Source organism: Aegilops tauschii, chromosome 2, assembly GCF_002575655.3.
Source record: "Aegilops tauschii subsp. strangulata cultivar AL8/78 chromosome 2, Aet v6.0, whole genome shotgun sequence".
Classification (NCBI taxonomy): Eukaryota; Viridiplantae; Streptophyta; class Magnoliopsida; order Poales; family Poaceae; genus Aegilops; species Aegilops tauschii.
Window position 1 is genome coordinate 327777676 of NC_053036.3, and position 27962 is coordinate 327805637.

The 27962-nt window shown below is 44.9% G+C and overlaps 1 pseudogene; it reads left to right on the forward strand.

Annotated features, from left to right (window-relative positions):
- The first annotated feature begins 12530 nt into the window (after nucleotides 1-12530).
- Nucleotides 12531-20139, forward strand: LOC141042017 (uncharacterized; annotated as a pseudogene).
- Nucleotides 20140-27962: the final 7823 nt, after the last annotated feature.

Below are 27962 nucleotides of genomic sequence, written 5' to 3' on the forward strand. Positions count from 1 at the left end.
CACTCATGAGAAAATAGCTGGTCACCGGGATGCCCAGTCCCATGCTTTATGCAAATCAAATCAAAATAATTGCAAACAAAACTCCCCCAGGGATGTTGCTAGTTGGAGGCACTCGTTGTTTCGAGCAAGCCATGGATTGATGCTTGTTGGTGGAGGAGGAGTATAAACTTTACCATTCTGTTTGGGAACCGCCTATAATGTGTGTAGCATGGAAGATATCAAGATCTCTAGGTTGTTATGTTGACAATGAAAGTATACCACTCAAAATATTATTTACCGCTATTTCAAAATCGAGCTCTGGCACCTCTACAAATCCCTGCTTCCCTCTGCGAAGGGCCTATCCATTTACTTTTATGTTGAGTCATCACCCTCTTATTAAAAAGCACCAGCTGGAGAACACCGCTGTCATTTGCATCCATTACTATTAATTTATATTGAGTATGACTATGACTGGATCTCTTTTACCATGAATTACAATGTTTAGTCAGTCCTTGATCTTTAAAGGTGCTCTGCATTTATGTTTTGCGGTCTCAGAAAGGGCTAGCGAGATACCATCTTGTTATATCATATCTTGTTTTGAGAAACTGTTGACATCCGAGATTTATTATTATTGCTCGCTAGTTGATTATGCCATTGACATGAGTAAATATGAGACCTAAGTGTTATTGTGAATATGGTTAGACATAATCTTTGCTGAAAACTTGAATGCTGGCTTTACATATTTACAACAACAAGAGCAAACAGAGTTTGTAAAAGTTTTTTTATCACTTTCAGTTTATCAACTGAATTGCTTGAGGACAAGCAAAGGTTTAAGCTTGGGGGGGTTGATACGTCTCCGTCGTATCTACTTTTCCAAACACTTTTGCCCTTGTTTTGGACTCTAACTTGCATGATTTGAATGGAACTAACCCGGACTGACGATGTTTTCAGCAGAATTGCCATGGTGTTATTTTTGTGCAGAAACAAAAGTTCTCGGAATGACCTGAAACTTCACGGAGATTATTTTTGGAAATAATAAAAAATACTGGAGAAAGAATCAAGGCCAGGGGGCCCACACCCTGTCCACGAGGGTGGGAGGCGCGCCCCCTACCTCGTGGGCCCCCTGGTGCTCCACCGACCTCAACTCCAACTCTATATATTCGTGTTCGGGGAGAAAAATCAGAGAGAAGGATTCATCGCGTTTTACGATACGGAGCCGCCGCCAAGCCCTAATCTCTCTCCGGAGGGATGATCTGGAGTCCGTTCGGGGAGAGGGGAATCCGTCGCCATCGTCATCATCAAGCATCCTCCATCACCAATTTCATGATGCTCACCGTCGTGTGTGAGTAATTCCATCGTAGGCTTGCTGGACGGTGATGGGTTGGATGAGATTTATCATGTAATCGAGTTAGTTTTGTTAGGCTTTGATCCCTAGTATCCACTATGTTCTGAGATTGATGTTGCTATGACTTTGCTATGCTTAATGCTTGTCACTAGGGCCCGAGTGCCATGATTTCAGATCTGAACCTATTATGTTTTCATGAATATATGTAAGTTCTTGATCCTATCTTGCAAGTCAATAGTCACCTACTATGTGTTATGATCAGGCAACCCCGAAGTGACAATAATCAGGACCACTCCCGGTGATGACCATAGTTTGAGGAGTTCATGTATTCACTATGTGTTAATGCTTTGGTCTGGTACTCTATTAAAAGGAGGCCTTAATATCCCTTAGTTTCTACTAGGACCCCGCTGCCACGGGAGGGTAGGACAAAAGATGTCATGCAAGTTCTTTTTCATAAGCACGTATGACTATATTCGGAATACATGCCTACATTACATTGATGAACTGGAGCTAGTTCTGTGTCACCCTATGTTATAACTGTTGCATGAATAATCGCATACGGCAAAATTATCCATCACCGATCCAATGCCTACGAGCTTTTCATATATTGTTCTTCGCTTATTTACTTTTCCGTTGCCACTGTTACAATAACTACAGAACTATCACTGTTACTTTTGCCACCGTTACCGCTACTATCATACTACTTTGCTACTAAATACTTTGCTGCAGATATTAAGTTATCCAGGTGTGGTTGAATTGACAACTCAACTACTAATACTTGAGAATATTCTTTGGCTCCCCTTGTGTCGAATCAATAAATTTGGGTTGGATACTCTACCCTCCAAAACTTTTGCGATCCCCTATACTTCTGGGTTATCAAAGTCCATATCCAGCAGGCTCACCCCTCAGATCAACATTGGAGTCTCTTCAAGCGAACGAGTAGGCAGGCGGCGGCAGCAGTTCGTTTTTCAGCTCTTGGGGAACTGGATTCAACAGTAAACTGAGTGTGTACATGCGATAACAGTTACTACCCCTCCCTCGCCCGCTACACACCCGACAGAACATGCACCCTCGGCGCATTCAAATGCCTCCATTAAGAAGCCTATTCCGGCCACACGTCGGTTCACGAGCGGGTCTGTATTGGTACTGTAATAACAACTATTAGTGGTCACTTTACTTAAATTTAATTAGCTTTAATTATAATTTGTTATTAAAACACGCAATGCATTGGCTCGTTCTATCAGTGCCACATGATCAACATGCACAACAATTAGAATTATTATTCTCAAGACGCGCACTATCAGCACATTTGTCGCACTTACACACATATAACACTACCAAGATTGAACTGTTTGTTATGGTTGCTATCCTCTGCATCGTCATGCCGTGTTTCCTAGCTTGCAAGATTCAGAACCAACAAATAAGATTCAAATAATAAGTACAACAAAGATGCCTACACATCTCATTGATTCCCAGCTTGCAAGATTCAGAACCAACAAATAAGATTCAAATAATAAGTACAACAAAGATGCCTACACATCTCATTGATTCCTAGCTTGCAAGATTCAGAACCAACCCATTAAAGCCTTTTGATAAAGTGAATATCGGGATTAAATCCATCTTGGCTAGCCGTGTCATACAACCCAAGAACTTGGCGAATGCTCTTGACCATCACAACATCTATAGTTGAGTATTCCTATTTGCACAACACAAATAATAAAGAGCATGATTACTATAATAGTGGCACTAGTTGATGTCAACCTGCAGCTCCACTCAATGATTCAATTCATGAGCCTTTTTCTGCAGTTCACCTGAAATAAAGCAAAGATTCCATCATTCGGCTAGCAAGAAGTACTTGCTCTCGTGAGCTGGCAGGTTCTTCTTTAGTAGTTGCACAAAAATTGAGCAACATTAAGGTTGGCTGTCCTGCTCATGTAAGGTGCTACTATAACTTGCTTAACCTTTTGTGCAGTTCCACTAAAATAAAGTTCCATTGTGGTGACAGTGACGGCTCATCTTGCAAAGGCTAATAAAATGTTGCACGAGATTACCTACAGAATTTGACGGAGAATTTGGAAAATCCAATCACCATTTTGTGCAGTTCCACCAAAATTGAGAGATGTTGCCCACGTGACATTTTAGTTGAACTGCACAAGACACTCATTCCAAAAAAAGTGTTTTGTGCAGTTCACCAAAAGGTCACAATGGCAACAAGGTGAAATGGATATCCCTATATGCACAAAAAGATAGAAAGAAAACAGTTGCTGGTCAATAACAAGATACGAAACATACACGAAATGAAAAGAAGCATCTTAATTATGTTCATGGAAATCACTCAAGGACAGTAGAAATTTTAGAACGCCAGTAATGCTTCATGTTACCGGAAGCATTACGATCAACAATGACATTCGTCAAATATGGGATTACTTTAATGGTGGCATTGCTTGTTTACCAGATACAGTAGATCAATAGCAGCTAAAGAGTTGGTTTAAGGGCATGGGACCGTGGGAACACCAGGACACTCAGCAGCGTAAAGAAGCAACTTACTTATCATACTGGGGAAAATAGCAGGAGTACCATTTGTAACACAGTTAAATTGCATCATAGCACTGGAGGTATTAGATTAACAATAACACTGGTTAGACATGTCCTTAAGGTAACAATGTGATCGCTTCATTTTACATGCGCCCTTACATTAACAACATCAAAAAGTTGGTATAAGCACATGCGACAGTGGACGCATCAACACAATGTACCTAGAAGGAGGCAGAAAGTGGTGATGCCGAGTTTGTTCATACTCTGTGAGGGCAGCAAATCTAATCCTGGAGACCTTTTACTATGTGAGGGCAGCAAATCTAATCCTGGACATACTCTGTTGACTTGTCCAGCAGCTGCCACTTTCTATCCTTTTTTCAACCAATAATAGATCTGTTCCTTATCCAGTTTGTACTGCGTTTTCCCTTTATTTCCCTTTTCAACCAAGAGACCAGTTGGGTATCCGGTCTTTACTACTTTCCCCCTATTATTTCCTCTTTGAATCAAGTCCTAGATTCATGCTACGACTTTTCCCCCTTTCTTTGTTGTTTGAACCAAGTCCTAGTTTCGACTGCATGAAGTAGCTTTACCTCTAATAATACTAAAAATTTAGGTGGCTTTGGAAGAGCTGATGGAAGTAGAAAAAGATGCACAAGCAGACACGTGGGGAGCTGGGCAGTAGAGCAAGGCCGCTTTCGAAGAACTTATACCTGAGGGTCGTCGGGATGTCGGCGGTGGCAGGTCGGATCTGTGCATAATACGTCAGGGAGGAAGAAGGGTCGGAGGACCTCTCGAGCCGGCACTGTGTCGAAGAGAACGGCACGGGCAGAGGATCGGGACCCGCCGGCAGCTGTGGGTTTCCTCCCTCGCTGGCGATGACCGCGTGAACGATGCACCTAGTCCTCTACACACATCCGCCGAATGGATCCGGCCAGATCTGTGACAAGCGGTGAGCAGAGAGAAAATGTCGCTACCGCGATCTTGTTTAGATCTGGAGAGGATGAGAGAATGAAGAGAGCAACCCTAGTAAATCAAGCGCTCAGGCCCCTGCCTACATATATAGTGGAGTGATTATCTTTTTCTCTCCACAGCAAGCGTTTCAATTTGTGTACGTGGCATTAAATAAAACAAACTCTCTATTTAACGTGACTAACTGTACGACTCCTACTTACTAGTAGTAGTATTGTTCACTTGTGCTCCCCGGCCCTCCATTCATTGAACAACCCCACGGGTGAATAAACATACAGTACTAGTATTTATATAAAACGAACAAGCTCAAACTATTTTCGCGTAGTTAAAAGTTGAGGGCGGGGCTTTTCCCGGGAAGTAAGCGCGGCAGTTTTCGCATAGACGGTTTGACAGAGAGGCGAGGAGGGTGAGGGAGTAGCGGATTCAACTTACTGCTGGAAAGGTAGGGATGTGCAATTTGATGGCGCGTTACTGCTGGAAAGACAGGGTCTTGTGATATGACTACTCACTATAGTCATGAATTACTGGCTCTACGACCGGGGTGATGCCCCCTTCCATTCCCCACTCTAATCTGGTGCATGACACGTCGACCCGGATGCTGGCTCTCCCACATGTCGGCGAAGTACGTAAGAAGGAGCAAAGAATCATGCGGTATATATAGTGTATATACTAGTACTACTACTCACATCGGAGGAGTGCGAACCACGACAGCCTAGTGAACCAATAGGTGATAGGCCATAGAAAACAATGTGGTGATATGGCCATAAAAAACAATGTGCTACAGTCCAGTCTGTAACATGTACAGTACTACTCCTCTTTGTTTGGATCCCTGAGTTAGAGCTAGTTTGGGCTGAAATAGCCTCAAAGTATCCAAACAGGAGGGGTTAGTTGGAGCTAGTTTGCTCTAACCCAGCTAAAAATCTAGCCCGGTGGAGAGGTTCTAATTGGGTTAGTTCTCATGGGGCCCACTAAAAGAGAACTAAAAAAATTCTCCCTTGCCCGCACCAGATCCCTCCCTCCCGACCCCCCTCGCACGACTCCTCTCTGTTCCCCATCACGCTGTCCGCCCAAGCGCCGCTCCGCCGCTCGCCCTCTCCCTCCTCCGGCCGCCCTCTCCCTCCGGCCTCCGACGCCCTCCTCCGGCTGCCCTCGCCGTCCTCCGGCCGCCCTCTCCTTCCGGCCTCTGAAGCTCGGCCTGCTCCCCCTTCACCGGTCGTTTCTCTCCCTCTGTCGTGCGCGGCGGCGGCGCATCTACCAGGGAGGTCGCAAGAGGGGTGAGTTCCTTCATTCCTTCTCTGTCTCATAGCCATATCATTGATCTTGCTCGCTCTAGCGCTGATTCTGATTTGGAAAAGTAGATCCTAATTAAACTTGGTATAGATCTGTGGTGCACACATGGAATTGTTTGATGCTGCTTGAGGAGGTAATAAATCTTTCTAGAGGCCCAAAGATTCAGTTCATCTTTCTAGGTATTTCAGTTTTAGGCTTGCATTATTTCTAGAGGCCCAAAGATTCAGTTCACCTTTCTAGGTATTTCAGTTTCAGGCTTGCATTATTTCTAGAGGCCCAAAGATTCGGTTCTCAGTCGTCGGCAAGCGGCCCTGCTACCCATGCCGGTCTCGACCTCAACTCGCAAGCGCCGGCGTCGGAGGGGTTCCCGGGGCTTGGGCTCTAAGGAGCCTTCCTCCAGAGCGACGATGACGAGCTCCTCCCTGGGCGCGTTAGGGGCTTCGGGCTCCCTTCCTATCCTGAATGCCTTCTGTGATGAGTTAGCTCATGCTTTGTTTCATGGAGTGTAATGTTTTGTGAAGCTTGATTGACGACTTGTATGTTTAAGTGGGATATCTCATTTGTATGGACAAAATAAAATTTATCATGTTTTGCATGCTTGATTTGTAAAGATGGTTTGTTTATGTCAATTGTGAGCGGGAGGAGGCCACACAAGACCCGGCCACACCAAATCTGGCAGGAAATAGGGTCCAAAGTAGTCAAATATTGAGAAAGAGCATTTATTGTCAATCTAACCCTGCCATCCAAACACCTCTTTGGTTAGAGTTAGTTCAGGGTTAGAATCTAACTCTAACCTCTAAGTGAGTTAGAGTATCCAAACAGGGCCTTCCTCGTCTCGGTTCATCGCCATCATACTTTCCCCATTTCTGTGTTTTCAGTGTCCTGCGAATCAAAGAGGCCCTTAGACTGATTTAGGTCCAGTCGTTTTTTATAAATGTGTTATGTCCGAAATTTAATGAACGTGCTCCAGTTTCTATGAAAATAATCCGGTTTCATGTAGTAATTCATTTATTTGTTTATTCTTCTACGGGGGGTTTGCACGTAATTCATGAGGTCTGAAATGTAAAGTACTCCGGCATGGTTGCATATGCTCCGAGTCGTGCATGCACTACGACCCAGATGCTCTATGTCCCACATGTCGGCGAAAGGGAGCACGTGGAAATAGCCTAGGAATACATATAGGAGGATAAATGCGTGAAAAAATATGTACTATGAAGCGTTAGCTGCGGTTCAAAAAGGAGACCTAAAGTGATGACAGGTATAGGTCGCACGCACCCAACTAGTGGTACTAGACGTACGACTACTTTTTCCCTAAAAGAAAGAGGTACGAGTGCTCAGTACTCCTATTCTATCAACACGAGTCCCATCTGACAACAGCGTCCGTGCTACAGCTAGGTCTTCTCCCTCGTTTCTCTCTTCTAATTCTAAACTTAGCCGATGCACGGTGGGCGGGGTGGGGATTTGCTGATGGTCGGTTTGCTCAACTGCGGCCCCACCTCACAGTGAAAATGTTATGACTGGAATAAAAATGCCATACACTAATAAAACATTAAGGCCACGAGGCGATGCAGTGCTGGTTACAGGAGGAAAGAAGAAAGATGCATCCATCGATGACGTCCACCTCCTCGACCCAGGGCGCCGGCCCACCGAACGACGGCTAAGTAGCAGCGGCTTTCATGGCCAGGTCGACGTGCTTCTGAACAATGGCGTCCAAAGATTCCAGCCGCTGGAAGAAGGCCAACGTCTTCCTGTCCTTGCTGGCCTTGTAGTGGCCTGTGTAGAAGATTTTCTCGTAGACGTGGATGTGCAGGTCAACGATTTCTTTCATGGTGAGGCGCTGCGCGGCGAGCGCGGCCTCGAGGTGCACATTCTTCCTCGCGACCTCCGGCACCTGCAGGGCCACCAGGGGTTGAAAGAGTTCTTCACCATGGAGGCCGATGAGGGTGGCAAGAAATAAGGAGCCTGGGCGCGCGGGCTAGAGCAGTACGGCAAGGTCGTCCGCGCGCTTCTTGATGTCGGTGAACTTGTGGATGGAGTGGACCATCGTGTCGTCCATGCGAGAGGCGAAGCCGGCGTCAGCAAGGGCTATGATGCCGGCGGTCGCCAGCACCGCCTGGAAATGTTGCGCGATGCGGTGCCGCAGGCCGGCGTCTTGGATGATCTCGCACAGCCGACTTCCGCTTGCGTCCATCACCTCCATATGTGCTTGTGGCTTCTGGTCACTTGGTCCTGGATTGGAGTGAGCAGTGTTGCGCAGAGACTAGGAGTAGATGGATTGGAGTGGTGGGGCACCTTTATATGAGAGTCCAAACTCTGTTGCAATCACATCGTGCTGGCTCTATTCTGCTTCTCCAATTAATTCCCTCTGCATGCTAATTGAGGATGCATCATTGACTATTCAAAGTCTCGGGAACCGCTACCCTCTCCCTCCTTGGCATTCAAGCCATATCAATGTAAATGCGGGTCAAGAAGAGACTAGTCGTTTACTACATTGTGCATCGAGACCGTGAGGGGGTGTGACGCGAACGGCACAGGCATGTTGTACTTGTTCCACTTTCTCGTTTTGAACTCGTGACTTGTAGTAACGCTCAGTTTTGAATATATATGTTTGGTTGTTGCGCCAATATATACAGCACTCCGTCCATGTAGGTTGGGTCGCTGAAGTCAAAATTAGACACAAAACATGATGGTGATGGACCAGTCTACCTCCGTCCTGGTTTATTGCTCCTCGTCGTAATCTGTGCCAAATTTTGACCATAAATTTGACTAACAAAAGGTTCATGCATGTCACCAAAATTATATCATCAAAAACTATGTTCAAATACGAATCAAATGATATAATTTTTGTTGACATGCACTAACGTTTTGTCAGCCAAATGTTTGGTCAAAATTTAGCCCAAATTACAAAAGGGACTAATAAACCAGGACCTAGGTAGTACACCAGGTCGAAGACAGTGATACTACATATAATTAATGCCAAATAAGAGCAAGGGATCACACATGTCATTTACGACTGGAATAAAAATGCCATAAACTAATAAAACATTAAGGCCACGAGGCGATGCAGTGCTGGTTACAGGAGGCAAGATGAAAGATGCATCCATCGACGACGTCCACCTCCTCGACTCAGGGCGCCGGCCCACCGAACGGCGGCTAAGTAGCAGCGGCTTTCGTGGCCAGGTCGACGTGCTTCTGAACAATGGCGTCCAAAGAATCCAGCCGCTGGAAGAGGCCTGTCAGCATTCTAGGACTGGGGGTACCCAGACTTGCCTGCCTGTGGCCCACGGCGTGGTTCCACCGATGGCCTTGTACGTCCCAGATTCAGCGACAACAACTCAAGACCCTCGCTAGGGGCCAAGCCTCGCGAGGCGGACGACACCAAGACCTTCAGCAGGAGTGACCTCCTCATGCTGGCTCCTGAGGAGCGGAGATTCCTATGCAAGCCTCACCTCACGAGGTCCAAGTGACGTGAGCCATGATGACCAAGGCCAGGCGGGCGCCAGCGGGCGCAGTGTACCAGTTTCCTCTTTGGTGCTAAGGAGGCAAGCGTAGGCGCGGAGTCCCGAGGAATCAGCCAAAGGTTTCCATTCTCGTGCAATACGACCAAGACCGCCAGGACGGCAGGACAGAGGTCATCACCGAGCCCACCATGGTGTCACGACCAGAGGCTTTTGCAGGCGAAGAGTACTTTTGTCAGGATAGCCTGTACTAGTTGTCTCCCTTCGAATTTGGTCGTTGTGGGATCCCTTCCGGCCTTCATTTGGGAAGAGGACCAAGGACACTATAAAGAGGACATAGCCATCACCATAGAGGGGAAAGAGGAGAGGGGATCAGACCCATTCCATCCTCACACTCACCAGCTCACTCGAGCCCAAGAACACTCCTCCTCCTGAGGTTGTTCTCATACTGTACTAGTTCATCCTCAGCCCCTCGAGCCCAATCCACCACAAAGCAGGAGTATGGTTTTACACCGCAAGGTGGCTCGAACCTGGGTAAATTGTTGTGTCCCCTTTCCATACAGTTTGTTGAGCTAGGCTGTGAGATGAGCGAGTAGGCAGACTGGGAGTTCTTCGCACACACCCTAGAGTTCGGAACTCTCAAGGGTTTGCGGAACCCGAAATCCGACAAGGCCAATGTCTTTCTGTCCTCGCTAGCCTTGTAGTGGCCTATGTAGACGATTTCCTCATAGACGTGGATGTCCAGGTCGACGGTTTATTGCATGGCGAGGCGCTGCGCGGCGAACGCGGCCTCGAGGTGCACGTTCTTCGTCGCGACCTCCGGCAGCTGCAGGGCCACTAGTGCTTCAAAGAGTTTGTCACCTTGGAGGCCGATGAGGGTGGCAGGCAACGAGGAGCCTGGGCGCGCGGGCTGGAGCAGTACGGCAAGGTCGTCCACGCGCTTCTTGACGGCGGTGAACTTGCGGATGGAGTCGACCATCATCTGGCACATGCGAGAGGAGAAGCCGGCGTCCACGAGGGCTATGACGCCGGCAGTCGCCAGCACTGTCTGGAAACGATGCACGGTGCGGGGCCGCAGGCCGGCGTCTTGGACGATCCGGCACAGCCAACTGCCGCTCGCATCCATCGACGCCATGGGTGCTTGTGGCTTCTAGTCACTTGGTCTTGGTCTTGGATTGGAGTGGGCAATGTTGCGCAGAAACAAGGAGTAGATGGATTCACATCGTGCTGGCTCCATTATGCTTCTCCAATTACTTACTCCTACCTCTGGATGCTAATTCAACACGGAGGCATCATTGACCGTTCAACATTTTGGGAACCGCTACCCTCTGCCTCGTTGGCATTCAAGCCGTATCAACGTAAATGTGTGTCAAAAAGAGACTAGTCAGTAGTAGTATACTCAATATTGTGCACTGTGACCAAGGTGGAGAGGAAAATGAGAGAACTACATAGTATTTATTTACGATGTAGATTCACTCATTTTGCTCCATATGTACTCATTTAGGGTGTAGTCACTTGTTGAAATCTCTAGAAAGGCAAATACTCACTCCGTTTTTATTTACTCTGCATATTAGAGTTGACTGAAGTCAAATTTTCATAAAGTTTGACCAAGTTTATAAAAACTAATATAAACATTTATCATAACAAATATATATCATGTGAAAGTACATTCAATAATAAATCTAATTGTATTGATTTTTTATTGCTTATGTTAATATATATTTTTATACACTTGGTCAAAGTTTATAAAGCTTGACTTTTACCAAAGCTAGTACGCGGACTAAATAAAAACGGAGGGAGTATTTAGGAACGGAGGGAGTAGTCCCTCCTTTCGGGTTTACAGGGCGAGCAAGCACAATAGTGGGCTTATAGCCTGCTTACATGGCAATTTTGTCTCATGCAAGAGCCTGGCTATATGCGTGCTCCAAGGCTCCGCACCACGCCCCACCCCTACACAAATACTGCCACACGAGCGTTCACAACTGCCACGTTCAGGTTGCGCTTGGATCTTCGCCTCTTCGAGAAGACGAACAATGATGTTACTACTTCTACAGTATCGAATCAACTGCTGCATGTCCGTCCACGGCGTGCGGGAGGGATAGCTTGTTGTAGTAAGCAAAAGCTTGTCCTCGTCTATGAGCCACCACACGCATGGGCGAGGGAGAGGGCGTGTAGTAGTAAAATCAAGCTTCTCCTTATTGTATGAGTTGACACGGCACATCATAGCACTGGCCCCACATGCTTGCCTCTAAAAACTTGGCTAAAAGACCCGCAGTGTATAATATATTTGTTGCAACCTTTTACCCCACCACAAATTAAAATATATATTCCTGCCTTGACCAGATGAGCGTGCAAACTACAATCACCAGGACGACAGGTAGGGCCAGAAGATTATTTTAATCAAAAAATGCTTCGAGACGGCCTCATAGCATGGAGCCGACTCCAACGATTTTAAGCTTAGAGGCACGGTACACGCTACCCTAGACTATGTCACTATACTACCTCCCCTACACATGAAACTGCCACACGAGCATCTAGGTTGCGCTTGGCTCTTCGCCTCTTCGGGAAGTCGAACAATGATGGTACTACTACAGTGGAGTACTACTAGTATGCTTCTGGCCATCTGACACCGAATGAACTGCTGCATGTCCACCGCGTGCGGGAGGGAGAGCGTGTAGCGAAAGCTTCTCTTAGTCCTGCGAGCCACCACGCTCATGGGCGAGGGAGAGGGCGTTGTAATAAAACTTATCCTTGCTGTACGAGTTGACGCGACACATCAAAGCAGTGCACTCGATATATTTCAATAATTTGCGTTTACCGATGCATTAATTACAACGCATGCATGCATGCCGTGACTTTCCTTTTGATACTTGCATGTGTTGATTTAATGCACCTTGAAGTAGTATGAATATGTGACGATAAAACTTTGTAAAGTCCCAGCCCTAAAGTGATAGATGGTTGTGCACGAGGAGGGCGAGATCATGCTGACGGAACAAGATCCGACGATGGAGCTCTCTATGGTCTCTATGGACCTCACCTTGCTCCACTGCCCCTTCTGCCTCCGCCCCTTGAAGCCTCCAGTGTATGAGCTTCGAAAACACCTCGTCCGTTCGGCTGATCGAGCAAGTTGTAGCCCCGGGAACCAGCGACAGTGCCAGAAGTGCGAGCACGGCGGCGGCTTTGACGTGCAAAACACGGCGATGGACGCCGCCCTCTCCTTGGTGAGGGTGGAGTGCCCGCACGAAGGCTGTGGGCTCTACGTCACTTACCACGAGCTCGCCGATCACCAGAGCGTGTGTCCGCTCGTGCCCTACAAATGCCCCGTGTCCGTCTGGGGCTACGAAGGCCCGCTGATACGTCTCCAACGTATCTATATTTTATGAAGTATTCATGCTATTATATTATCTGTTTTGGATGTTTATGGGCTTTATTAAACACTTTTATATTATTTTTGGGACTAACCTATTAACCCAGAGCCCAGTGCTAGTTCCTATTTTTTCCCTTGTTTCAGTGTTTCGAAGAAAAGGAATATCAAACGGAGTTCGGACGGAATGAAACCTTCGGGAGAGTTATTTTTGGAAAGAAAGCAATCCAGGAGACTTGGAGTACACGTCAGGGAATCAACGAGGAGAGCACGAGGCAGGGAGGCGCGCCCCCCACCCTCGTGGCTCCCCTGGCCGACTTCTTTCGCCTATATATGTCCATATACCCTAAAAACATCAGGGAACAGAATAGATCGGGAGTTCCGCCGCGGCAAGCCTCTGTACCCACCAAAAACCAATCGGGACCCTGTTACGGCACCCTGCCGGAGGGGGGATCCCTCATCGGTGGCCATCTTCATCATCCCGGCGCTCTCCATGACAAGGAGGGAGTAGTTCACCCTCGGGGCTGAGGGTATGTACCCGTAGCTATGTGTTTGATCTCTCTCTCTCTCTCTCGTGTTCTAGACGTGGTACGATCTTGATGTATCGCGAGCTTTGCTATTATAGTTGGATCTTATGATGTTTCTCCCCCTCTACTCGCTTGTAATGGATTGAGTTTTCCCTTGAAGTGATCTTATCGGATTGAGTCTTTAAGGATTTGAGAACACTTTATGTATGTCTTGCATGTGCTTATCTGTGGTGACAATGGGATATCACGTGATCTACTTGATGTATGTTTTGGTGATCAACTTGCGGGTTCCGTGACCTCGTGAACTTATGCATAGGGGTTGGCACACGTTTTCGTCTTGACTCTCCGGTAGAAACTTTGGGCACTCTTTGAAGTTCTTTGTGTTGGTTGAATAGATGAATCTGAGATTGTGTGATGCATATCGTATAATCATACCCACGGATACTTGAGGTGACATTGGAGTATCTAGGTGACATTAGGGTTTTGGTTGATATGTGTCTTAAGGTGTTATTCTAGTACGAACTCTTGAATAGATCGATCCGAAAGAATAACTTTGAGGTGGTTTCGTACCCTACAATAATCTCTTCGTTTGTTCTCCGCTATTAGTGACTTTGGAGTGACTCTTTGTTGCGTGTTGAGGGATAGTTATATGATCCAATTATGTTATTATTGTTGAGAGAACTTGCACTAGTGAAAGTATGAACCCTAGGCCTTGTTTCCTAGCATTGCAATACCGTTTGTGCTCACTTTTATCATTAGTTACCTTGCTGTTCTTATATTTTCAGATTACAAAACCTATATCTACCATCCATATTGCACTTGTATCACCATCTCTTCGTCGAACTAGTGCACCTATACAATTTACCAATTTATTGGGTGTGTTGGGGACACAAGAGACTCTTTGTTATTTGGTTGTAGGGTTGCTTGAGAGAGACCATCTTCATCCTACGCCTCCCACGGATTGATAAACCTTAGGTCATCCACTTGAGGGAAATTTGCTACTGTCCTACAAACCTCTGCACTTGGAGGCCCAACAATGTCTTCAACAAGAAGGTTGTGTAGTAGACATCAAGCTCTTTTCTGGCGCCGTTGCCGGGGAGGCTAGGTAAGCGGCACTCACACCCCGTCAACTAAGCTCTTTTCCGGCGCCGTTGCCGGGGAGGTGAGTGCTTGAAGGTATATATTTAGATCTTGCAATCAAATCTTTTAGTTTCTTATTTTAGCACTAGTTTAGTTTATAAAAGAAAATTACAAAAAAATGGAATTAAGGGTGCCTCATATGCTTCATCTTTTCAATATCTTTCATGAAAATGATGAGAAGGAAAATTGTGCTCAAGTACTAGAAGAAGAATTACATAGAACGCTTGGCATAAAATATGTGAATGATGAGCATGGTTGCAATGTTGTTAGTATGAATTCTTTGAATACCCATGATGCTAATGATATGCAAAGCCACAAGCTTGGGGATGCTATGTTTCATGAAGATGATATGTTTAGTCCCCCAAGTTTTGATGAGCAAATTTATTATGATGAAAGCATGCCTCCTATCTATGATGATTATTGTGATGACAAGTATGCTATAAAGAATAATGATAACCATGAAACTTGTCATCTCAATCTTAATTTTCAATCACATGATAGTTATTTTGTTGAGTTTGCTCCCACTTTTATTCATGAGAAGAAATTTGCTTATGTAGATAGTAAAAATTCTATGCTTGTAGATCATGAAAAGAATGATTTATGTGATGGTTATATTGTTGAATTCATTCATGATGCTACTGAAAATTATTATGAAGGAGGAACATATGCTTGTAGGAATTGCAATAATATCATGTTTCCTCTCTATGTGCTTAAAGTTTTAAAGTTATGCTTGTTTTGCCTTCCTATGCTAGTTGATTATTGTTCCCATAAGTTGTTTTCTCACAAAATCCCTATGCTTAGGAAGTGGGTTAGACTTAAATGTGCTATTCATATTCTTCATGATGCTCTCTTTATGTTTCAATTCTTATCTTTTATGTGAGCATCATTGAAATCATCATGCCTAGCTAGGGGCGTTAAACATTAGCGCTTGTTGGGAGGCAACCCAATTTTATTTTTGTTTCCTACTTTTTGGTTCTGTTTAGTAATAAATATTTCATCTAGCCTCTGGTTAGATGTGGTTTAATGTTTTAATTAGTGTTTGTGCCAAGTAAGACCTATAGGATCTTCTTGGATGATAGTTATTTGATCTTGCTGAAAATTCCAGAAACTTTCTGTTCACGAAAACAATTGTTAACAATTACCAGAACGTGATAAAATACTGATTCCAATTTCAGAAGATCAATAAGCAAATTATCTAGGTCGTCCTAGTTTGGTAGATTTTTCTGAGGTCCAGAAGTTTGCGTTAGTTACAGATTACTACAGACTGTTCTGTTTTTGACAGATTCTGTTTTTCGTGTGTTGTTTGCTTATTTTGATGAATCTATGGCTAGTAAAATAGTTTATAAACCATAGAGAAGTTGGAATACAGTAGGTTTAACACCAATATAAATAAAGAATGAGTTCAATACAGTACCTTGAAGTGGTGTTTTGTTTTCTTTCGGTAACGGAGCTCACGAGATTTTCTGTTAAGTTTTGTGTTGTGAAGTTTTCAAGTTTTGGGTAAAGATTCGATGGACTATGGAATAAGGAGTGGCAAGAGCCTAAGCTTGGGGATGCCCAAGGCACCCCAAGGTAATATTCAAGGACAACCAAGCGTCTAAGCTTGGGGATGCCCCGGAAGGCATCTCCTCTTTCGTCTTCGTTCATCGGTAACTTTACTTGGAGCTATATTTTTATTCACCACATGCTATGTGTTTTGCTTGGAGAGTCAATTTATTTTATTTTGTTTTGCTTGCTGTTTTAATAAAAATATCAAGATCTGAAATTCTTAAATGAGAGAGAGTCTTCACATAGCTACATAATTATTTAACTACTCATTGATCTTCACTTATATCTTTTTGGAGTAGTATGTCATTTACTCGTGTGCTTCACTTATATCCTATGAGTAAATGGTTGAATGAATTGAATATCATAAATCTGAAATTATATATGTTTCATATACTTATCCCATAGGGAGTAATGACTTTACATATAAGAAGTAGAGGCGGTAAATTTATTGAAGGTTAGCAAACGTTGTATTGGTCACTTGAACAATTCATGAAAGAATATTGAAGGAAGAGAGATTTCACATATAATACTATCTTGGACATCTTGTATGATTGTGAGCCCCATTAATTATTTTCAAACCTGAGCAAATTAGTTGAAGTTGGACAAGGAAGACAACATAATGAGTTATGCTTGGGTATATTTGTATAGAAGTTATATTGTTATGGATCCTCTAACTTGTGGTGCTTGCTATTTAGAATCCTTTGCTAGCCAAAATATTTGTACTAAGCGGGAATACTGCTTGTGCATCCAAATTCCTTGAACCAAGTTTCTTCCATGAGTGTCCACCATATCTACCTATATGCGGTATTTACCTGCCGTTCCAAGTAAATTTGCATGTGCCAAACTCTAAACCTTCAAATAATAATCTGTTTTGTATGCCCGAATCGCTCATGTAGCGACTAGGGGTTGTCAGTATCTTCCATGCTAGGTGGGTTATTCTCACGATGAGTGGACTCTGCTCATCATTCACGAGAAAATGGCTGGTAACTGGGATGCCCAGTCCTATGATCAAAAGATCAAAAACAAATTCGCAAATAATTTAAACAAACTCCCCCAGGAATGTTGATAGTTGGACGGCACCCGTTGTTTCGGACAAGCCGTGGAGTGTGAATGTTGGTGGAGGGGGAGTAAAAACTTTACTTTTCTGCGTGGGAACCGCCTATAATGTATCTAGTACGGAAGATATTGGGAACTCTTGGTCGTTATGTTGACAATGAAAGCATACCTCTCAAAATTATTTTCATCTCTGTTTTTGCTTCGAGCTCTGGCACCTCTGCAAATCCCTGCTTCCCTCTGCGAAGGGCCTATCTTTTACTTTTATGCAAGAGTTAGTAGTATTCCTTCTCATTCCAACCTACTCTTTAGTTGGCAAGCATCATGTGATGGAAAGATCTAAGCATATATGGCCATTCAAATATATTTGATCATGAATTATTACTGTTGACATTACCCTTGAGGTAAAAGGTTGGGAGGCAAAACATTAAGCCCCTATCTTTCTCTGTGTTCGATGAATACTGTTTGTTCTAAAAATATGCTTTGAGTGGTAGCAATCATGGAAGACTAAATGATAGTTGAGTATGTGAAGTTTGCTGAATTAAAGCTCTGACATAGACTCTTCCTGAAAATAAGATGAATTGTAATTGTTTGATGACTAATAACACGGTTTGTTAGTTTTCAAGAAAGTTTATGATCTATACTTTAACATGTGAATAGTTTGTTACTTGATCATGAAAAGTTCTATTAGTTGAGCTACTGTTATGACATATGATGATGCTAGAAAAGGTGATTGAAATTATCATTGATCAAACTTGTGCACCTGCTAGCATTCACACTTAATATATTCTTTCTTTTATCATTTACCTACTCAAGGACGAGCAGGATTTAAGCTTGGGGGTGCTGATACGTCTCCAACGTATCTATAATTTATGAAGTATTCATGCTATTATATTATCTGTTTTGGATGTTTATGGGCTTTATTAAACACTTTTATATTATTTTTGGGACTAACCTATTAACCCAGAGCCCAGTGCCAGTTCCTGTTTTTTCCCTTGTTTCAGTGTTTCGAAGAAAATGAATATCAAACGGAGTCCAAACGGAATGAAACCTTCGGGAGAGTTATTTTTGGAAAGAAAGCAATCCAGGAGACTTGGAGTACACGTCAGGGAATCAACGAAGAGAGCACGAGGCAGGGAGGCGCGCCTGCCCCCCTGGGCGCGCCCCCATCCTCGTGGGCCCCTCGTGGCTCCCCCGACCGACTTCTTTCGCCTATATATGTCCATATACCCTAAAAACATCGGGGAACAGAATAGATCGAGAGTTCCGCCACCGCAAGCCTCTGTACCCACCAAAAACCAATCGGGACCCTGTTCCGGCACCCTGCCGGAGGGGGGGGATCCCTCACCGGTGGCCATCTTCATCATCCCGGCGCTCTCCATGACAAGGAGGGAGTAGTTCACCCTCGGGGCTGAGGGTATGTACCAGTAGCTATGTGTTTGATCTCTCTCTCTCTCTCGTGTAATTGAGGTGGTACGATCTTGATGTATCGCGAGCTTTGCTATTATAGTTGGATCTTATGATGTTTCTCCCCCTCTACTCTCTTGTAATGGATTGAGTTTTCCCTTTGAAGTGATCTTATCGGATTGAGTCTTTAAGGATTTGAGAACACTTTATGTATGTCTTGCATGTGCTTATCTGTGGTGACAATGGGATATCACGTGATCTACTTGATGTATGTTTTGGTGATCAACTTGCGGGTTCCGTGACCTCGTGAACTTATGCATAGGGGTTGGCACACGTTTTCGTCTTGACTCTCCGGTAGAAACTTTGGGGCACTCTTTGAAGTTCTTTGTGTTGGTTGAATAGATGAATCTGAGATTGTGTGATGCATATCGTATAATCATACCCACGGATACTTGAGGTGACATTGGAGTATCTAGGTGACATTAGGGTTTTGGTTGATATGTGTCTTAAGGTGTTATTCTAGTACGAACTCTTGAATAGATCGATCCGAAAGAATAACTTTGAGGTGGTTTCATACCCTACAATAATCTCTTCATTTGTTCTCCGCTATTAGTGACTTTGGAGTGACTCTTTGTTGCATGTTGAGGGATAGTTATATGATCCAATTATGTTATTATTGTTGAGCGAACTTGCACTAGTGAAAGTATGAACCCTAGGCCTTGTTTCCTAGCATTGCAATACCGTTTGTGCTCATTTTTATCATTAGTTACCTTTCTGTTCTTATATTTCAAATTACAAAACCTATATCTACCATCCATATTGCACTTGTATCACCATCTCTTCGCCGAGCTAGTGCACCTATACAATTTACCATTGTATTGGGTGTGTTGGGGACACAAGAGACTCTTTGTTATTTGGTTGTAGGGTTGCTTGAGAGAGACCATCTTCATCCTACGCCTCCCACAGATTGATAAACCTTAGGTCATCCACTTGAGGGAAATTTTCTACTGTCCTACAAACCTCTGCACTTGGAGGCCCAACAACGTCTTCAAGAAGAAGGCTGTGTAGTAGACATCACCCGCCGCTGGCGCTCTCCCACCACATCTGCACCGTGCATCCCATGCCCGTGCACAGGATCCAGTACGGCAAGGTGCTCCAGCTGCAAGTGCCAGTGTCGGAGCCATGGCTCTTGCTGTTCGCGGAGGAGGACGGTCGCGCGTTGTTCTTGGTCGGCGGCGTGCTCGACATCGGCGCACCTGTCACCATGTCGGTCGTCTGCATCAGAGCGGGGGCGTCCCCACTGCTGCACTACGCGGCCAAGCTGTGGGCGAACAGCCCGCCGCGGGAGCCCAAAGGCAGGACTAACGCCGTCAAGGTGGAAATCAAGGTGAGAAGCAGCAAGGATCCTGGCGACGTTGCTATGCAGGAGCTGACCTTCTTCACAGTTCCGCCCAAGCTGCTAGCCGGGCTAGGATGTCGAGGACATTGTCCCTCCACATTCAGATTGACAAGCTCGCCTCCTAAATGATTCTACAGTGCCTTCTACTTATCTTAGTAATATGCTAATATAGGGGTTAGCTTGGTCTACTTTAGCTTAAGAGGTGGTGGGTTTTGGTGGCGATGCAGCAATTACTTCAACATCAGATCAACAGTTAAAGTAATTTCCAATAGTCGAACGGATATTTTGTGTCTGTTGGATATAAAGATCCTTTGGGTAAGAAGTATAAGTAGCTTATATGCTTGTTTCAAGAAGTGTTGCATACTTCTGCGAGTTGACGCGACACAACAAAGTAGTAGTACTACTAGTAGTACTCACCCGACTGCGCACTAGGAAGACGAAGCTCATGTCGTGTTGGTGCCAGGTGCGGTCCGCACATTAACCAAAACCTCACGCCTCCAGCTTAGCCTCCGCATTTTAAACTTCTCAATTTCAAGGCCAAGGAGAACCGGGAACCTATGATAGAGCCATACGGATGGTTGAGAACACTACATTTCGTAGCTACAGATGCGTGCGTGAGAGAGGACGAGTGCGTGTGTGCACCTCTTCTCTTCGTGTATAACGTACTAAACTCAGAGTATAAGTGTATGTGGGTGGCATCGACCTAGGGAGCTAGAGATGGTGCGTGCGAGAAGTCCTGAGAGACTAGGTGTGTGCGTGGGAAAGAGGGAGAGAGATGATATGTGTCGATGTAATGCGTGTGAAAAAAAGAGTAGTCTATAGCTCGCCACGAGGCTATTCTTGTCGAACGCCCCAATAACCGTAAGATATGTACCCGACGGTGCTAGTTATTGCACGTACACAGCAGTAGAAAAAGAAGTACCATGGCATATTACAAAACTGCGACACCACGGCCGAGAACACGTGCCCACGTTACGCCATCCGGGAATAGTGCCGCACTTCGAAACTAGAACCGTCAATAAATTTTGAGCTTGCATCTCGTCACATTCCAAATTACTACCACGCTATATTTAATTGCAAACCTGTTCACACCGATCACAACCTAAACGGTTTCCCACTTAGGAGCGTATTAGTACTCGGTTATAAATACTACTATGACAAGATGACTGCACACTCCTCCTCAACTCCTCATCCACAAAAACAAACAAGTCATTTAGCATTGTTCCCTTGCTTCTGACATGGCCAGCGTGAGTTCTGGGTCGAGAGATTACCACCAGGGAGAGGCGAGCATGGAAGCGAAAGCACGAGAGATGTCCCACCGCGCGGCAGTAGCAACACGGAGGTCCCGCCGCGCGACAGTAGCAGCACGGAGGTCCCACCGCGCCGCCGAAGCAGCACGGAGGTCCTGCCGCACCTCAACCCATCAGACTAGTCCGGCGGTGCCGCAGAAGTAGAAGAGATGTCCCGCCAAGCCGCGAATGCAGCAGAGATGTCCTCCCACGCCGTGGCGGCCTGGGAAAATGTCTCGCGAGGAGGCGAGGACTCTTATAGCCGCATGCATGCGATCGTCCATAGCCAGATGGATCAGATCTCCGGTTGGGCGAGGTTGCAGGACGACATGAAAGCCTCGTTTGAATAGGCTACCGGCGTCATCCGGCAACTAGGGGAGGGAAATGCGAAGCTCCGGGCCGAGGGCGACCTGTTGAGGGCGAAGATCGCTGGAACGGAGGAGACTGCTGCTTTGTTGAAGAGGACGAGCGTCATCGTCAAGAAACTTATGGACGAGAATGCCATGCTCCACATCGAGCGCAAAAGGCTGGTGGAGGAATCTGGGGACGCTGCCAAGCAGCATATTAAGGACGTTAAACTGATGAAAGAGATCATCACCGCTCGCTGCGAGAACTAGTCTCCGCGACCTGCAGCGCGTCAAGAAAGTAGAGATCAGCGAGCCAGATCGTTGTATGTGTCTTCCTTCTTCTTTTGCCCTTGTGTTTCGGGCGTAGCCGCATGTGGCTTTTCTAATTATCTTCCTAAATATGTAAGACAATTATTATCCATTGTCGTCGTCCTTATATATTCATCAGTCTTTCTATAAGTCGCGGTAGATGCTATATAGGTCCGTCGGATCTTACATCAAGGTCCGTGCAAAATTTCTTTTCAGATTTTCTTTTTTCTCTCTTAAATCTCAGTCAAGTGAGACATAGCCACGCCATTAAACAGGGGCTCGGGCACCATTAATGGAGACCTTGGGAGAGAGGTGGGCGGCAGATGGAGGTCAAAGGGCTCTCCTCCCGATAAGCACGCGCAGGGGTCTGATCGCACGCCTCCCGTACTCAAATAGCTACCCTGCACGGCGCCTCCTAGCTAATAAAAAAAGGGGATGTGTGGCGGCACGTAAATGGTAAGTAGAACACCCACGGTTTCAATAATACTTGTGTTTCCGATTGTAACGTGACAGCACTTGTTCCAAAATGACTTCGTTGATTGTTAATGTGTGCGCCTTAGCAAATCGGACAGTAAAATTACCACAGCATGTTGGTGCCATGTCATGACACCAAGCCAAGTTTCATGATTTTCATGGGTGTTTTGGATTTACTGGAATTAAAAAACCAAGTTTCTCAACGTTTCTGCCCGAGCCACGACGCCCAAATGTTTGAATTTCATTCCCATTTCTTGCATGGGACCTAGAAATTTACCCGGGGACACACATGTGATTTTTCAACCAACTTTGGTGCATTGGAGCATGTGCTTGTAGTTCAAATTTGAATTATGCACATTAAATGACCAGAAACTCAATTAATGTATAAAAAGGCCAAACGAACCCGGAATAATTCCAAAATTTAACACGACACTCATATAGTTCTATGTTGCCTTTGTAAAGAAAATCAAGGGGGGGGTAGCGTATATCGTTTCGCACACAAAGGTGACACATTCCCTCTCAGAACCACGAGCCTTCTTGAGAGAAGCTCCGGTTTGCAAGAAGCTTATACCAAAACTTGTTCCAATTCAGCCAAATATTTTACCACGGGATGTTAGTATATACCATGACATGACACCAAGCCAAGTTTCATGATTTTTAGGCGTGCTTTGGATTTACAAGAATTTTAAAACCAAGTTTCTCAATGTTCTCGGTCGAGCCATGATGCCCAAATGTTTGAATTTCATTCCCATTTCTTTCATGGGACCTAGAAATTCACTCGAGGACACACATGTTATTTTTCAACTAACTTTGGTGCACTGGAGCATGTGCTTGTAGTTCAAAATTGAAATATGCACATTAAATGACCAGAAACTCAACTAATGTATAAAAAGTCCAAACGAACCCGGACTAATCCCAAAATTTAACACGACACTCATATAGTTCTATGTTGCCTCTGTAAAGAAAATCATGGGGGGCAGCGTATATCGTTTCGCGTACAAAGGTGACACGTTCCCTCTCAGAACCATGAGCCTTCTTGAGAGAAGCTCCGATTTGCAAGAAGCTTATACCAAAACTTGTTCCAATTCGGCCAAGTTTTTTACCACAGCATGTTAGTGCCATGACATGACACCATGCCAAGTTTCATGATTTCCAGGCAAGTTTTGGATTTATAGGAATTTAAAAACCAAGTTTCTCAATGTTCTTGGCCGAGTCACGACGCCCAGATGTTTGAATTTCCTTCCCATTTCTTGCATGGGACCTAGAAATTCACCCAAGGACACACATGTGATTTTTCGACCAACTTTGGTGCACCGGAGCACGTGCTTGCAGTTCAAATTTGAATTATGCACATTAAATGTCCAGAACTCAATTAATGTATAAAGAGGCCGAACGAACCCGGAATAATTCCAAAATTAACAAAATGTAAACTTAATTAATATCTTCTCTATGTGGGGCATTTAATAAATGTCATTTATATATGTTTTCTACCCTATTCAAATTTAGTAAATATGACAGTTTGATGCTCTCACATAATCTATTATTGACACAATAGGGGATGTTGATTCCTATCAACTACCATATCCTAAAAGGTTAAAACAGGTACATAATCATCTGCTCTGTTTTGCACAGTGCACTACCAACCCCTATACGATGATGCACATTAACCTCTTAATACGAGTTTTATGTAATCCAGTGGCTTAAAGTTGATTTTCATATTGTTTGAAATTGTGTCAATAAAGATTTATTTAAGAATATTGTTTGCTGATGTTGTCGGATGTGTGTATGAAAGATGCTTTTTTCCTCCCGTTGCAACGCACGGACATGTTTTGCTAGTGTATAAAAAAGACCAAACAAACCCGGAATAATTCCAAAATTTAACAGGGCACTCATATAGTTATATCTTGCCTCTGTAAAGAAAATCAGGGGGAGGCAGCGTATATCATTTTGCACACAAAGGTGACACGTTCCCTCTCGGAACCACGAGGCTTGTTGAGATAATCTCCGGTTTGCAAGAAGCTTATACCGAAACTTGTCCCGGTTCGGCCAAAAATTATACATATGAAAACAGGGTTTAGAATATCCCGAACATCTCACTACCTAGACCAATGTACTGTGATTTGAATTCAACATAAAATGGATACACATATTTGAATAGGAGATCGTATGGTACATGTAGTTCATAGTGAAATATGAGTACTGCTATATGCATGTTTTCTGTTATCAAGATAATATTTAAATGATGGTATAACTTGACAACAATCGTATTCAAATAAGGAAAATTGATTCAAATTTAGTCCATATGGTAGACGACAATATATATGTTCATAGGGTGGAGTAAAATGTTCATATAAGATGGAAGATCGAAATGTAGGACTACATCCATTATAAACCGCAAGGTCACCTAAAGATATATTCGAATTCAACATAACATGGATTCAAAAATTGAAATTCGAGATCCTGGCATTTTTAATCATATAAAAAGGGACATGAATCTTTCTTGTGGTGGGAATTGATTTGTTTTTTGTTGTTGTTGAGGGAAGTGTGAATTGATTTGGTACTGTACAGGGTAATCTTGTTCTCCCATTTTTTTTTACATTTTTCTTGTAGTTTTCTCAATGGCATTTATAGCAATATAGCAAAAGGGGACATGACTCTCGTGTGTCTTGTATGAATTGTTTTTTTGTATACGTTAAGTTTGTTCTGCCGAACATGGAATCCGCACCTTGTTATCCTGAAATTTCGACGCGCGCAAAAACTCCCTCCTCATCCGAAATCGGTCCGGCAGCCAAGGCACGCGAAATCCCCTTTCTACCCCTCAGCCGGAAATCCCGCCTCGACGCCGCGTGGTCAAAACTAGTGGGGGTACGTTCATAACTTACCCTACATTTCGGACAAGCGCGTCCCTAAGCCATGGCTCCCCCTACCTTCCGCTTCGCCCCCCATTCGTACAACGAGGCCGCCAAAACCCGCGAAACTGCACGCTCCTCCGTCGGCCTCCCGACCGCCGCCCAGCCGGAGACTCTTCCCCAACGACGTTGTCCACCGCAACAACTCGCTGTCCCTTATCCACCACACCAGATGAGGACCCGTCGTCGATCTCGTCGTCCCGCCGGATCAGCCGCCCCGTCCTCCACCTCCAAGGAGTTGCCCTGATGTTCGCCTCGTCTATCGCGCCACCTCCATCCCCACAGTGCCGTCTTGACCTGCCCCACCGGAACCGCAGCACCCTCACCAATTCCTCCGATGAAGCCGAGGCCTACTCGGTGCCACCAAGGACATTCTGCACTCACCGCTGCATTTTATCTTTTATTCGATCTCACAGGGCTGCCGGTGCTCGATACCGAGCAGCCATGGCGGATCTCCATCGACGGTGCCGGCGCCGGCCACTTCATCCACGACGTCTCTCCCCCATGTCATTGCTTCCTCGACGGCGATTTCCACATCGGCACTAGCTTCTGCTGCTCCGGCTCTCGCTCGCGCTGCGGATCTGTTCTTGTTGTCGCTCGCGCTGCTGCACTGCTCTTGCTTTCGTTCGTGTTGTTACTCTGCTCCGCTATTGCTGTCGGTCACGCTGCTGCTCCGCTCTTGCTCTCATTCATGCTGCTCTGCTCTTGCTCTTGCTCGCGCTGCTTCTGCTGCTGCACGACCTTCGACAGCTACAGGGGTTGCTGCTTTAGCACTCGCTCGCGATGCTGCTACACGACTTGCTCTCTGCTAGTGCATTCGCTGCTCGAGCGGCTGCTGATTTAGATCACTGCTTCTCTGCTACTAGTGCTCGAACACCCTAAACTTCAATTGCAATGCTCTGCTACTAGTTCAACCAGTTTCGATAGTAAAATTCAGTTTTGACTATAAAGTCCAGTTTCTTCAGTTAAGTTCAGAGTGAACGGTATTTCAGCATCTGTCGGAGCGGCCGTGGTGCGGCTGATGCATTTTACATCTAGCACTTTTTGGTGATGTATTTTACATCATCTATTGCAGATGATATTAGAGTCCCACTTCAGATTAATGTTGTATGTCTTGTCCTGCTTCAGCCTCGCCGCCGTACACCTCACCGGAGCTGCTCCAATGACGGAACCATCCATCACAGCGGAGCAGTACCCTCAGTGTCGTTTCCAGAGGCCTCGGATCTTCTTCCCCGCCTCCGACAGTCACACCAGCATCACCATCCTCCACGTCCAACCCAATGATGCTGAGGTTGACAAGGCTATGCCAAAGAGGTTGTACACTCGTTGCATCACTTTGTTACTCTGCATTCATGTCGATCCCTCAGGGGTCCTTTGGTTCAAAGCAGTTGCAAATCTAGAAATAAATGAATCATGGTCACAAAGTTAACAGGGAGAAAACTAAATGCTCTTTTGAACCACAATTTTACTCGGTTTAGCAAGATAGCCATTATATGATACTAATGTGGAGCAAACATAAGCTCAAAAAATATTTCAAGGGCAGGCTTCAGCCTGTTGAAGACTGCCTACTAGAATCGCCACTGGTTCAAAGAAAATGTGAAGGAAAACATAGGAATTGGAAACTTTACTATGGTACTACTATTCATGCATTTGGTTAGAAGGAATGGAGCAAAGCAAAACTGGAGGATTTTTTTCCTTTGGTGCCTCTTTCAAAGAAAAAATATAGGAATTTTAATATCCACTTGGACGTCGTTTTCAAATTAATATGCATGAAGAACAGGAGTAATTGCATTGCTGGCATAATAAGATTCTTATTTTTGCATTTTCACGTGGTTTGACTTTAATTTAACCATGTTTCTCCATTCATGTGTTCTTCCAATTCATGTGAACCAAACACCCAGGTTGGCAGAAATCCTATGTTTGCAAATGCTCTGTTTTGCACGTGCATTCCTATACTATTCCTGTGTTTTTCTTGTCCCTGCGTTTATAGAATCTTCCAATTCTAAGGAGCCCTTACAGATTTACTTCATTTTCAGATAGGTGTCAAAGAAAACCCTGTGTGTTATGTTCTGCTCATGCCGTGCCGTCATCCACCCCACCTGAGGTGCACCATCGACGGAAGTGTTCACTGCAGCAGAGATTCCCCCTGCAGACTTTCTTTCGCCTCCTCAGATCATCTTCCCCGTTGCCGGCAGCCACGCCAACTGCATTACCATCATCGACTGAGCAGATGAACCTAAGGACGACACAGTTCTGGAAGAGAGGTCGCACTCTTTCATGTCTGCTTACGTTATACATCAGTTATTATTACCTGCTACTTTATCGTCTTGTTACCTCTTAGACTCCGAGTCATGTCCAAACTAATGTTCAAACTTGAGTTTTAAAATGCCTGTGGGGCACATATCGAGGCAACAATGAATAGTATTTGTCTACTATCTGGTTCATCTGGGGTCTTCTATGTGGTTCATGTTGGGTGGGCAACAAACAGTAGATGATCCATTGTCTATCATTTTAAACTGAAGCTATAATCTACCTGCTATCATTAGTTTTGGATCTATCTACTCGTTTTCTACCATCAGTCTTGATTTCTGCATGCACCCCTTAGGCCTTACATAATCTA